This window comes from Danio rerio, chromosome 1 (assembly GCF_052040795.2).
Source record: "Danio rerio strain M-AB ecotype USA chromosome 1, GRCz13ab, whole genome shotgun sequence".
Lineage (NCBI taxonomy): Eukaryota > Metazoa > Chordata > Actinopteri > Cypriniformes > Danionidae > Danio > Danio rerio.
In genome coordinates this window covers 18,730,428-18,746,167 of record NC_141021.1, presented here as the reverse complement: position 1 = coordinate 18,746,167, position 15,740 = coordinate 18,730,428, and the positions used below count along the sequence as shown (strand labels likewise).

Sequence of the window (15,740 nt, the reverse complement as noted above, 5' to 3'; positions counted from 1 at the left end):
TGTGTATGTGATCTATCAAGCATGTAGTTTGTATTTCATTTTTTTACTATATAAGTTGGCAGTTCATTCCGCTGTGGCGACCCCATGAATGAATGAATGAATGAATATATATAGTAAAAAAAAAGAAATACAAACTACATGCTTGATAGATCAGGAATCCCTGTTTTTATATCAGTTGTTTATTATTAATAAATAAATATATAATAAATAAAGAAATGTATTAATTTGTTTGGAGATTAAATTTAAGTGCATTGTTATCAAAGAAATCGGGTTTTCTAAAAAAAAAGTCAAATGAAAAGAGCATGTTTAATGTGAAACAAATATGTGAAAACTTCAACACGTGGATGCATACATTTAGCAAACTCCAAGTTGAAGTGTGTTACCTGCTGCAGCTCCCCTCCCCCACCCCTCTGTTCGTGTGTATGTGTGTGTGTGTGTTTGTGTTTTAAGCACCCATCCCCCACTGTCAACTCACAGAAGCCTCAAGAGAGCTGCCCTGGTAGACTACGACTTTAACAATAATATTAAATTAGTTTGTAAATGTAATTCAAGTTTACAACACCTATCAGGTTTCCCCTCACTTTTATTTTACTTAAAAAAATAAATAAATATATATATATAGTAATAAAAACATGTTTGATGGATCAGGAAGCATGTTGAAAACATGCCTTAAGATTGTGTTAAAACGCTAAAAGTCTCTGTTTTTATATCAATTGTTTTTATTAATTAATAAATTATATATATATAATTTATTTATTTGTTTGGAGATTAAAGTGCACCATCAAAGAAATCGGATTTTCTAAAAAAAAAGTCAAATGAAAAGAGCATGTTTAATGTGAAACAAATATGTGAAAACTTCAACACGTGGATGCATACATTTAGCAAACTCCAAGTTGAAGTGTGTTACCTGCTGCAGCTCCCCTCCCCCACCCCTCTGTTCGTGTGTATGTGTGTGTGTGTGTCTTGAGCACCCATCCCCCACTGTCAACTCACAGACGCCTGTGAGAGCTGCCCTGGGGTAGAGACTATGACTATGATGACGACGACAATAATATAAAATTAGTTTGTTAACGTAATTCTAGTCTACAACACCTATCAGGTTTCCCCTCACTTTTTTTACTTTAAAAATATATATATATTTTTATTTTATAATTATTTTTTATTATATATATATATATTTATTTATTTACTTATTTGGAGATTAAATTAAAGTGCACCATAATCAAAGAAAATCAGGTTTTCTAAAAAAAAAAAGTCAAATGAAAAGAGCATGTTCAACATAAAACAAATGTGTGAACACTTCAACACGTGAATGCATACATTTTGCAAACTCCAAGTTGAACCTGCTGCAGTTTCCCTCCCTCACCCCTCCCCCACCCCTCTGTTCGTGTGTATGTGTGTGTGTGTTAAGCACACATCCCTCACAGCGCCTCATTCAACTCATGAACGCGCGGCATTTGCAAACACGTGCTAATGACGCAATCAATTGGAGACGCCTTTTCCCGCGAACCCATCTCTCCAGGGAGAGCAGGTAAATCAATTTATGTATTTAAATGCATAATTACTGCTTACACGACAAAACATTGCCTTTGTAAGATGTATGTTTAGTGCTTATATTCCTTTGTCGATTATATTTGTTGAAATGTATTTAATAGCAATGTTAGCTGTATACTGTTTAACACACTACATTTCTGTTGATCAAAATAGTGCTTGCGTGTGCTTGTGTGGTTGCCCCAAAAATAAAATCTTTATTTTTTGTTTAATATGGTGATTATTTTAAATTACTTTAAGTAAATAAGCCTTTTAATGATGTTAATTAGCTTGCCCAAACGCACAGAACATTATATATATATATATATATATATATATATATATATATATATATATATATATATATATATATATATATATAACGTCTTTATTATATCAAAGTATATATAATTTTGAGGTGTGTAAAGTTACAAAAACATGAAAATGGTTCATGTGGGTCTAGCCCTGTTTTCAGTCTAAATAACAATGTATTTATAGCTTTGTTTAACGAATATAGGAAAATTAATCTTGGATGTGATTTACATCCTACCTATTCTGTTTTTAATTACATTATGATTTAATTTCTGATTTAAATTTTTAGATAGAAGTACATTACTAGATCTATGTGAAATCATTTGGGTTCAGCAGAACAATAGACAATATATAAAATGTATTATGCTATTATTATTATGTTATTTATTAGCATAATATAATTTATTATATTTATTTTTTCGTAAAGTCTTTATAGGAAACATGCCCTTTGTCTTCATGCTGGGATTAAGAAAAAACAGAAAGCGTAAAATACCTCAAGAGGATGCAGAACATTACATTTGTTGTAAAAGTGACAAACCTGCAAGTGCAATTCATCAACAATTACAAAGGTAAGTTATACTCACAAACACTCTATCTCTCTGATAATGAACATGTACAATATTGACATTATGGGAACTCAAAATACATTGAATAATTATTTATTATGTAAACTTTTACAGTTCTTTTTAGTAAAATCCATGTTGTGTTGCAGTGGTATTGTTAACAGTGCAACATTCTAAGAGACTTAATTGTTTTTCAATAATATTTTCAAGTTCATCTGGCCTACTACAGGTTGAAATATTAACTGAAACTGTTACTAAAATTTAAAACATTTATAGGTCAGTTGTACTGTACATTAACTCTGTGCAAGAAGGCTTCAATAGTAAACATTAGTTAATTAAATTTATTGGTAAAGTTTAATGTTAATCTTAGGTGATGATAATTTCTTAATGCTTATGTATGTGTTAAAATTATAGTAATCTGATTACAATCGTTTTACTAAAGTTAGTCGTTTTACTAAATGGGGATAATAACTAATAATATTCAGTTGTATTATTTTATCCTATATTAACACAGTAACTGTAATGAATCTGGCTTTTTTCTCCCTGTTGACTTTAATCCATTAATTTTATTTTAAAGTGTTACCTGTTGTACTTTATCATACTTTTGCAATTAAATTGGGTTGAAACATTTATTAACTCTGAACATGTATATACAACAAAGCACTACATTAATTATTTTTGCTATTATAATTGTTAAAGTAACCAATGCAAACCATACACACACTTAAATTAGTTTTTAATGTATCTGTAATGTTGTAAAATATTTTACAGATTACCACACTTTTAATTTTCAGCCAGGCAGTCCAATGGCTTCCAATGACATCTTTCCATTTCAAAATTGTCACGTTTAAGATCTGATCTCTTTAAAAATCAGTAATCTTCACTACCTGTTATATATATGATATAAAGTGGGTTTCAGATCGGACAAGAAGCACTGCATTAAAGTCCATTTCCCCCGCCATGTCTTTAAAATATGACAGTTTTTTTACCCTGTATTTTGGTTGTTGCTAGATCAGAAATGGTTGCAGCCGAAAGTTAACGAAAACTATTTATATTATTTCTTAAATTTCACATTTGTTGTATTTTATTAACGTCTATCCCCACCCCAACCCTAAATCCAACTGTCACAGTAACGTAAAAACAGTAGTTGTATTGAGTATTATTTATGCTGCTATCTATTAAAATACCCAATACATTTTATTTTTTAAAGCCTACCTCCACCCCAACCTTAAACCCAACCGTCACAGTACTGTAAAAATATTCATTATTGTTATACATTCATTCATTCATTTTCTTTTCAGCTTAGTCCTTTTATTAATCTGGGGTCGCCACAGCAGAATGAACCGCCAACTATTCCAGCATATGTTTTACACGGCGGATGCCCTTCCAGCTGCAACCCATCACTAAGAAACCCACACACATTCATTCACACTCATACACTTCAGACAATTTTTATCTTACCCAGTTCACCTGTACCACATGTCTTTGGACTGTGGGGGAAACCGGAGCACCCCGAGGAAACCCACGCGAATACAGGGAGAACATGCAAACTCCACACAGAAACACCAACTGACCCAGGCTTGAACTAGCGACCTTCTTGTTGTGAGGCGACAGCACTACCTACTGTGCCACCGCGTCGCCTATTATACAGTGTCATAAAAATGCTGCTATATGGATGTGCATAGCACATACCAGCCGGCCACGTATTCGATTTAGACTTTACCCAGTATTTTCAATGGAATATCTGCGCTAGCCTTTTGCTATACTAACGGCGCTAGTGGTTATACCATTGTTCATCTAATTTTACGCTTGAACAACTAAATGAATGCTTTAGTCTGTTTAACTGAATGTATTGTAATTACATTACAACATTGATGATGTACAAACAACTTTGTGAAATTGAAAATATCCACATTAAGCTATCACCGGAAGTTTATCGTTGGCTTTAAAACTCTAGCTGTGCAGAGAGCCCATTGTGCATAAACAATTTTGTTCCAAATCCCCGTTAATATCTAATCTTTGTGCTAACAAACAATAGCGAACACAGTTGGGCAAGTTACTTCCAAAATGTAATGCATTACAGTATATATATATTAAAAGTTACTGCCATTTCTTTTTTTGTAATTGGTTACATGACAATATTAATATCTCAGAAATGCATTACACTACTTTTGTATTACTTTTAGGTTACTTTAACCAAAATACCCACAGAAGTACGACTCTAATGAATTAAAGTATTAATTTTCAATAGTATGTCTATGTTTTCAAATACATTTAGCTATATATTGTAATTATTCAGAGAAATTTTTGTTTGCACAAGGAGTCTGACAACAGCCAGTGCTCCACACAGAGATCTGATCATTTATTTGACATATTTTCTTTTAAATATATATTTATAGTGCTTCACCTTTTACACATTTATATATATGACTGTGTAACCTTAATCACTTCTGGGGATGGGGACTTTTTACAGTAAAAGGTAGCAATTTTATTTTATCCAATAAATGCATTGATAATATCCACAGATTTTTAAATAGTCAATCAAATGAACTTAAACTATTAAAATTGCAACAAACATTTGTTTTGGCCCAAACTACAAAAACAAACAAATTTAAAACTAGTTTAAACACACTGGTTTAATCATCTATACATGTCATTATAACCATATTGTATAAATATTATTTCAAAGACCTACATCATGCTAACAATTAAAAGCTGAATGACATGACATTACAGGCGATTGCCCTCTGAGTGCACCTGAAAAGACATGAATGACACTTCTCATAAAGCTTGAGAAGCATACAGGACAAGTAGAACAATTAGTTCAAATAAAAACACAAAAGTCTGTAGAATTTAATGCAAACTCAAAAAATGCAATTATGAACCTATAATAATTAATTTTCAACAAACTGCAGCTAATGAACGTCTTTTGTTTAGGAGGATGAGTTTTCACCACTGAAGCTTTATTCAGAGGGGATTTTGTTCTTGAGTACAAGTTTGGGTGGTGAGTATGATTAGCCGAAAGGTTATTAAATATGTTTAGATGTGGTTAAATAAATGAGCAAATAAGCAAACATAACACTGCCGTGCCCCTATGCCAGGGACCACCAAACTTGTTCTTGGAGGGCCGGTGTTCTGATGATTTTAGCTCTAACCCAAATCAAACACACCTGAACAAGATAAACAAGGTCTTACTAGGTATACTTGAAACACCCAGGCAGGTGTGTTAAGGCAAGTTGGAGCTAAACCCTGCAGGGCACTGGACCTCTAGAAATAAGATTGGTGACCCCTGGCCTATGCTATAGTATCATGATCGGTGATCTCAAAGGTGGATGATATGAAAATTGTGTATCACCCAACAATAATGTCCAAGCACTGCACAACTCTGAACAAGTTCGACCCACGCATGTGCAAGGCAGGCAATTCTGTAATCTATCAGCTTAAATATATCGGCCATATTTTGATATCAGACTGATGACCATAACATAAAAAAAAAGCATTTATCGGCTGATATCGATATGGCGATAATATATTATGCGTCTCAAAATTTAAGTATTTCTGATTCTGATCATTCTGATTACAATCAGTTCCCATATTTGATTGCAATTTCATAAAAAATGTACCTCACAGACATAAAAAATATATTACAGGAATTGGGAAGTGAAATGTAAATTAACACTTCTAATCAAATCTGTAGTTTTTAGTGAAATAATTAGCAAGTTTTAAAATAGAATTAATTCTCGATACTATTGTTAACACCTCTTTGAAGATGGTCACAGAAAAAAAAATAGTACATCTTAAATGTATAAACTTTAAAAATTATTTGTATTTTATGCTTAGTGATTGTTTTATGTTTTACAGCATGGATGCATTGAAAGAAGATGGGTCTTTAGGGAGACTTGTAAATGATGACCACAAAGCTCCTAACTGCAAAATGAAAATCATATCTTTGCTGTGTGCAACATACTTCCAGGAGAAGATATAACCTACAATTATGGAGATTCTGGTTATGGTGAGTAGGGGTCAGTAGTATGAGTCTACAGAAATCAGTAGGTTCACTTACCAATTGTCTATATTATGAAACATAAAATTCAACCATAATTATACGGATGCTTTATTCTGTAATATTGACAGTCAAAATAGCAATACTGACTGACATGTATAAGTAGAAAGTCTGGTCAGAAGGAATATACAGGGTTTCCGCGGGGTCTTAAAAATGCTAAAATTAAAAAATCGAAATTTAAGGCCTTCAAAAGTCCTAAATTCACTATTCTAAGTCTAAAATATTTTTGCACAGGTCTTATTTTTGCGATGTCCATGTAACGCTACATCTAAAACTCATTTAAATTCTTTTTTTGTTGTTGTTGCTAGGTTCTCAGGGTGTTGTAGGACTATTTCACTAGTCCAATTGTAATTTGCGCTATTACAACTACAAATAAGACCGACATGCCCTATACCGACAATTGCCAATCAGCTTTTTGTTATTGAACTCAGTGCGCGCGGTAAATGTGATGTCATCACTGTTTATGGAGGTCCGCCCGCCGCGACATGATTTTGGCTGGCAGAGCTCACAAAATGTTTTTTCAGTTCGTGCGGTTCAAATTTGATTTGAATTGGAAACACTTTGAAGAGTTTTTGTCTGAAACAGGTATGACTGTACACACATAGGGCTGGACAATAATTCGATATCAATATATATCGCGATAGATTTTTTTCAATAACAGTGATGATTTTTAAACCCATTTCCGGTCGATATACATTTGCATACATCTGTTTTATTATAGATAAGATCTTATACCTTGTATCATTTGTCACTGAATGACTTTTCGTGCTCAGAATGAGCGTGATGTCACTTGCGTGATGACGTACATCACAGACACGCTGCCACTGCCAGCGCTCAGAAGTTAGTTAAGCTGCTCCGTCGCAGAATGCAACAAAATGCTACAAAATGTGTGCCCTGAATACTGATGTGAATGAACAAGCTTCCACAACTAAGAATGCAGACAAATTAGTTGATGAGAGAGGAAAGACGAATGCAGTGGTGTGGAAGTGATTCAGCTTTTTAAGTTTCGATAAACGTTTAGTTTCGGTGCTCTGCAAAATGTGCGGTAGAGTGGTGCAGAGTCTGCCGACTAACAGCGGAAACACATCAAATCTGTTCCACCCGATAGAACATACTGAGAGTCAGAAGCAATGACAGAAGATGAGGCATCATTTAAGTTTAAGTCAACCTGTCGCCTCACCATCCACCTTCCCGACACAGATGGCTATGAGGCACCGTGTAGGATCTAAATAAAACTTTGCTTATCAACACAAGCATATAAATTACTCGCATATAAACCTATACTATGTTCAAAACATGTATGAAACTTGCGCATATATAAACTTGATGCATGCATACACCTATTGATACACCCATTAGGGCTGGACAATGATTCGATATCAATATATATCGCTATAGAATTGTTTTCAGTAACGTGATATGAGTTTTAAACTCATTTCCGGTATTTCGATATAAATTTGCACATATATATATATATATATATATATATAATAATTATATTTTTAAGATCTTATAGATTGCATTAGGGATGTAACGGTATCAGAATTTCACGGTACGGTAATACCTCGGTATGAATGTCACGGTACGGTATTTATTGAATCATTTACAGGAAAAACAAAACTTATGAAAATACTCCAAAAAAGTGCCAAAAGTGTCAATGACATACAAATTAGCCATCTATCTGTAAGCTTTGAAACAGGAACTTCAATTTTAATAACAAAAAAATATTAAACCATGTAAAAAAATAAAGTTTCAATTTAGTATTGTTGAAAACTCATCACATTCAACATTTAATCACTCACTCACTTAGATAGAGATGGGCTTTAAGGAAAATTATCTTATAACTATAATCTGGTAAAAGCTGGGATCTCTGGGTATTTACAATGTCCCCTGCAACAGAAAAAACCCCTCTCATTTGGGACTGAGGTTTCTGGGACAAGAGAGATATGACTTGGCCCAGGTTGACAGCAGTGGGTGACGTTGTGCATTGTCTTTCCCCCACTTGAGAGGACAAACCATGAGTGAGATAGAGATCTCTTTGCGGTACAAGTCAATGTCTGCATCAATCTGAACAGTGTGCTGTGTTTCTGCAGTCCCCATGACTGTTATTAGTCGTATTCCCCAACTTGCAGGCACGTGCACACATAGGGCTCATCCTGTGCAGTGCACATGCCCTTTTTAGTCTTGGATAGAAAATGCCCTTCCAAAATGATCAAAAGTGCCCCCGCGATGTAACACACCCTCCGTGCCGCTCTTCAGTAGGCGCGCGACAACACCGCTCTTGAGTATGCGCGCTCAACCCCCCCTCCCCGCTTTACAGTACGCGCGCGACAACACAGCTGATCAGAACACGCGCGACAACACAGCTGATCAGAACACGCGCGACAACACAGCTGATCAGAACACGCGCGACAACACAGCTGATCAGAACACGCGCGACAACACAGCTGATCAGAACACGCGCGACAACACAGCTGATCAGAACACGCGCGACAACACAGCTAATCAGAACGCGCGCGACAACACCGCTATTCAGTACGCGCGCGGCGACAACACCCGCTTTATGTTCGATCATTTCCAGGTCTTTTTCATCCTCGCTTCTAGCAGCACACTTCATTTCCGCATTACTGGATCTGTAGCGACAACAGACCGCAAAGAATGATGGCAACCCCTGGGCTGATGGGAATTGTAGTTTCCACTACCTCCCGTTCGCTTCATTCGCCTGAGCAAATTTTCTCAGAAGACCTATAGTTTTATCGAGTCATGCGACTACGCTAATATCGGAAAAAATTAATATTGCGGTATGACGGTATTTACAATACCGTTACATCCCTTGATTGCATCATTTGTCACTGAGTGACGGTCAGTGCTCAGCCATCAGAAAGAGCATGATGTACGTCATCACGCATGTGACATCACAGACACGCTGCCATCGCTTAGCACAGCAGTTGGTTAGCTACGTCGCAGAAAGTTTGCCCTGAAGTGTGCCCTGAATACAGATGTGAATGAACAAGCTATATATATATATATATGCACAGGGCTTGACATTAACTTTTTTGATCACCAGCCACTGTGGCTAGTAGATTTCCAACTTTACTAGCCACTCTGCATTTTCACTATCCACAATTTTGTTGTTGGAAAAATATATTTTATATGCATAAGTTTGACGTTGACATGCTAAAATTACTTGATTTAAATTTTGTGTTATGTCCACGTGTCCTCAATCATTTCACTTTTTATGTGTCGAGTATGAGCTTGCTCAATGAGCATGAGCAAAGGAGTCATGGTTTCATAGTGTTTGCACGACTAGCATGACTTTTTTTAGAGCTCAAAATTAACGATTTACCAAATTTATCTCTATAACCATACAAAACAATAATTATTTCTTAGACACAAATTTTTAATGTGTCAAAACAAGCAAAATATAGCTGTATACTATACTTTTTATTTAATAAAACATTTCTTAAAAAAGAAAGAAAAGCAATTGACTTTTAAAAAATAACTATTGTCATGTATCAAAAATATTTACAGTAATCTGTCGTGGCTAATGATCATCCTCTCATTTGGTATTCACTTGCTTTCTTCTGCTCACGTGATCACAATTATTTTACTTCTCGATTCTAAGATCACATTTGCACGCATATTGGGTCATCCTTATATTGTCGAACCCTGCTTTTAGGACAACTACAAAATTGAAAAAAAATTATTTTCAACCAGGCAAAGTGGCTTGTGGGAGTGACTGTCTAACACGCCAAAGCTGAAATCTACCTGAATTTGGCGTGTTGCCGGGTGTTAATGTAAAGCCCTGTGTGTGTGTGTGTGTGTGTGTATATATATATATATATATATATATATATATATATATATATATATATATATATATATATATATATATGTCTGTTTGTAAAGGCTAAATACAATAAAGAGAGTGAACATTTGAAAAAGTTAACAAGTAAAATTTTTTTAAACCTTTTTATTAAAAGAAAAGTTATAAGAGCCTGGAGGTATTATAGACTTTGCAAATTCAGTTTGCAGATATTTGTAGGTACAGACATTTATTGTGTGCGTTCTTGGCAGTTTTTTTATGTCTTTTTAATATTGTCCATATCGATATCGGAATTATATCATATCGACCGAAATTAAGAAGTATATCGTGATATAAATTTTTGTCATATCATCCAGCCCTATACACACATCTTCTTTATGATCAGTCCATGCGTGATCATAGGGAGAAGTAGAACCAGATGACCAATACTTTTTGGCTAGAAATTGCAACAGCAGTGGGAAAGGACGACAGTTTTTGTAAAAGTTTGGAAAAACCTGAGGGATAAATTTGTTTAAAAAAAGAGGCCATGCAAAAGTGTAGACCCAGTTGGTTTTAATATTACAGAATGTTTTTCCATCATTCATAGGTTTTACACTGATGTATAGACCTATATTACAATTTCGAATTTAAAACAATTTACAAGTTACAAACTAAAATTAAGTAACAAAATTTTGCCTAATTACCCTAACCTGCCAAGTTCACCTAATTAACCTAATTAGGCTTTTAAATGTCACTTTAAGGTGTATAGAAGTGTCTTCAAAAATATCTAGTCAAATATTATTTACTGTCATCATGGAAAAGAGAAAATAAATCAGTTATTAGAGATGAATTATTAAAACTATTATGTTTGAAATGTGTTGAAAAAAAATCTGCTCTCCATTAAATGGGAATTGGGGAAAAATAAACAGGGGGGCTAATAATTCTGACTTCAACTGGAAAGGAATGTATGAATATATTTATCAGTTTACAGTATATTGATGCCCAATTTCTAGGCTTTATTGGTGATAACTAAACTAGCTAGAAAGTCATGTGTGAATTGTTGAGTGGGCAAAATAAAAAATAAAAAACCTCAATATTTTTAGTGAGTGTACTTGTTTTCTGTTTTTATTTCTGCCTTAATAAAAAATATAATTGTAGAGCAACCCAAAATCTGTTGCCATTAATATTTAACTTTAATGGGTAGAACTGTCTGAGATATGAAGAAAAGCATGTGATGCATCATTTAGATAAAAAAATGTATTTAAAAAATCTTGAATGGTTATAAAAATCTTTATAATTAATTATAAAATAATAAAAATCGATTATCCTGAATGATATTAATGATATGACCTAGTTCCAGAAGCTTTTTACCTCTCTGTTTATTTGTCAGATTTTACTGTCTGTTTCTTCTTCTGATCTCTTTATGTGAATGCGTGTTTTTGATATTGCGATATAGGTCCTAAATTTAATACTTAATGGTCTTAAAAAGGTCTTAATAAGTCTTAAATTTGACATTATGATATCTGCAGAAACCCTGAATTTAGAAATAGAAGAATATACTTGTTCTGTCTTGACAAATATTTCTGATTTCGATATTCTCTGTTTTTTTTCTGACATCCAGTCCCATAATGCTTCTGTCTCCTCACCTGCTTTGGACAACGTGAAGATGAGTGATCCTCACAAACAAACTGAGCCACAACAGTCAGACAAAGCAAGAAGATCAGGGAATAAGACGGTAACCCTTTCATTCAGGCACCAGGTAGCCTATCTAGTGATATTTGCTGCTAAGTGAACAGGGCAGAGTAACCAGAACAAGGTAAGACAGACCCTTTGGCAGGTTTATTTAAAATGTAATCTTGTTCTAACTATATAACATCATACAATTGTGTCTTAAAGCAATTTATTTAAAGATGAAAGGATAGCTCAATTATGTATTTTCACATGCCAGATATTCTGGAGTTAATTCATACAGTATGACCAATAGTACACATACAGATTTTACTATAAAAGATTGGTTAATTACTGGCAAGTGATAGTTGGACTGCATAGTTAATCGTAAAAAGATGGCGATCTCGATTCGAACCCCTGAACGTCGATGCGCGAACGACATTTAAATGACCATATTGCAGTTTGGAGTTATGTTTACTACAAGATAGGGTTGTGCCGATTGACACTAGTGTTGTGTATCGATGATAGGGAGAGATATCACCGAGAGCTGAGGCCTGACTATTTTAAAGATGATGTTTGGTTCGTTTCACATTTATGTAGACCTATTACATGTGTTAAATTCATTTTTAAATAAAAGACTTATTATTAATATTATCTTGTTGTTGATGTTATTCTTATCAGAATTAATAATCCATTAACTGTAATTCATCCAGCTTTAGCTGTGTCCGTCAGCATTGCCTAACCGACACTTTCAGACTGCAGCAGCAATCATTTAAATTGAAAATTGCCTGCTCAAAGGAAAAAAAAATACAATGATTTTAAAATTGCAAGGCGAGTATTACCTATATTCACAATTTTTACCAAAATCAGCATGTCAAAAAGAATTTATTTCCCATTCTTTGCATATCAAGTTAATATGCAACTTCACTGTTACTTAAAAATAATAGGCTAAATAACAAAACAGGATTTAATTAACAAACAAGTTATAGGTGCAGTAGGTGATCTGCCAAAATGCTAACCGGTTGGCATAATATCTTTGAAACACAGTCCCTCCCCTGCCATCCAAAGCCACGCCTCCTGAAACACGAATGCTCATCGTAAAGATGGCAGTGAACAACCCACTAGATCATGTCATTCACCATTTATAAATGTAGCTAGTGTTTGGCCGGTGGTGTGCAGGAATTACACTTATTACTAAACCATATTTGCATGCTATTTCACATGAATATTCAGAGTAGTGGTGAACAATATAAAGAGCGCATCACAGGCTGTCATTGTTCAGAAATGACCCAATATAAATACAAAAGCATCTTCAGCTCAGTAAAGTAGGCTAGGCCGAATAGCTCTATTTACTGATGTTTTGTTGTTAAACTAAATATAAATCTACTTTATCAATGCTGTAAAAGGACCTTATGAAGCTGAAAATAGTCGCATCAATCTTTCACGGGGAGATTTCAGTGGCTGAACAACACTTCTATGCAGATAACCCATTCATAACAACACAATCTACATCAGCTCTGCGTGACTAAAAGAGTTTAACACAGAACATGACCTGCCTAACAGAAATACTGCAGTCATGGTATTATTTTTCTTCCAGCGTGCAAAACTCACTCCAATATTGATTTAGGAGTTTAACAGGTTTTTATTCAGCATTTGATTCGCAACTGTGACTGCTCGTCTGCACATGAACGCGCGGCGCACATGCACGCATCCACACGCAAATGGTGAATCTGCGTGAAGAGATGCCCAGTGGTTCAAATCTACATTTGCTGACAGTTTAAACTACTTATAAGAATTATGGGAATTGTCAGCCCGACAATATTTAATTGGATGAACATGTTTTAGTTTTATGCCTTACCCAGAATATAAAAATACATATAAACACATTTAGATCATTTTCTTTAATCTTTACTTTTGGACTGTGAAGAGACTTTCAACCAGCACAACAACACATGATTCTGAAGATGATCACCTACTGCAGCTTTAAATAGACTTAAAAAAATAAAATAAAACCAAAAATGAAAACTTTAGAACTGAAAGTGGCTCAGATGTTCTGGAATAAATGGTGTTGCAGTAATGCACAATTGTTGGTCACCTGAGACTCCTTTTATAACAGCACTCTCACACGATTATCTCTTGCTTTCACAAAAAGTTTTTCATCTTTTATTTATATTTGTTACTAATAGCCTATTTTAGTTTTGCCTACGGGTAAAGGAAGCCTATGGACTTTTTAAATTTGTTTTTAGTGCATATATTTACTGATTTGTCAAATACCCAGAATATACAGGGTGTCCGCGGGGGTTGTGAAAGGTAGTAAATGAAATTAGTCAAAATTAAGGGCATTAAAAAGTATTAAAAAGTAGTTAATGTCATCTGACGAGGTATTACATTTTCGAGCTCAAGATAAATTTTTAGATTTTTAGATACATTTTCAGTTTGTGTTGAGTACAGGCCTTTATTCTAAAATTTGCGTGGATTTATTTAAATGTTGAGAGTAGGACCGGAGTGATATCGTGAGGTGGTATGGTAACTTGGCAACAAAGCCGCAACGTCAACACACCAGGGCTCGAAATTGTGACTATTCTGGTTGCATATGCGCCCAAAAACTAAGCTATGCAACCTCATAATATATTTGGGAGCATGTGTGCGACTGCATATAATGGTTGTAGTGCGACCTGCTTAGATTTTTTCTAAAGATGTGCTAAAATGCTTTTCCCTGCCATTATAATGGTTCATATTAGCCGTCAATCACTTAAGGCTTTCCGCTGTCAGGTGACAGGGAGCTTTTGTGACTGCAGGAATTGCAAAACGCCTGAAGAGTGAAAAGTACACAGGTTTGCAAATCCCACCTAAAGTTACAAATAATGACACAGATGACCATGTATATCATGTGGTGAATGTTGATCCACCAACCGAGATCGAGTGTTTTCGGAGAAGGTGGCCGAATCTCGATGCGTTGCATTCACTGCGTGTTCAGCGCAAATGTCCGCTAAATGTAAAATCTAATACTGTACACATCATCGCCAAAGAAGCAGGCCTTCTAAGTTTACACTGAAACTGCAGCTCATAACAAAGAACCGCATTGCGCTGTTGGTCATCGCGAGAATCCTGCTCTGCCTGCTCATTTATTGGGTCGGCTGACTCGCCTGCTTTATTCCACAAACACAGAAAAATGTAAATCAGCTCATAACTAGTGTGAGCATTTACAATGACACAAACCAAAATCAATACTTGCAAAGAGTGGCAGAAGTGAGACTTTTTTTTGAGATGTATATTCTTTTTCTATTTAATTACTGATGACTGTTTGCAGCTTTCAGCCTTGAATTGAATGATTTATTATAATATTTTGTTTGTTTTGTAGTAGAAATATTATTCATTAAATTAACTCGCATATAAAAAAACATATTTTTGTTTGATGTAAACTATACATTTATTCTTCATGAAGTAACAGTAGGACTTTATATAGCAGATAACCCACATTCAAGGCAGCATGATAATGACAAATGTAATTCTTTGTTAGTATTATTGTCATCATTGATTCAGCACGATTGTCTAACCGTGCTGAGAACGGTTTGTAATTGTGCCGCACTGATCCAGGCTCAGTGGAGAAACAACCGTAACCGTACTGAACTGTTCTTAGAAGAGCGGCTATTGATATTAATGACATGCATAACATTGATTAAAAACTATGAACAAATGCCCATTGTGACATCTAGATTAATCCCTCTGCTTTACTTAAATGTATATGTTATCTGCAATATGTTATTGCATTTAGAAAGATTTAATTTACGCCACTACA

The 15,740-nt window shown here is 34.7% G+C and overlaps 1 long non-coding RNA gene across 1 annotated transcript; it reads left to right on the top strand.

Annotated features, from left to right (window-relative positions):
• The first annotated feature begins 1,433 nt into the window (after nt 1–1,433).
• Nucleotides 1,434–15,114, top strand: LOC103911400 (uncharacterized). The gene is made up of 6 exons (XR_015475988.1): nt 1,434–1,531; nt 2,270–2,411; nt 5,343–5,409; nt 6,267–6,417; nt 11,895–14,583; nt 14,683–15,114. It is a non-coding gene; the product is annotated as an uncharacterized LOC103911400 (long non-coding RNA).
• The last annotated feature ends 626 nt before the right edge of the window (nt 15,115–15,740 follow it).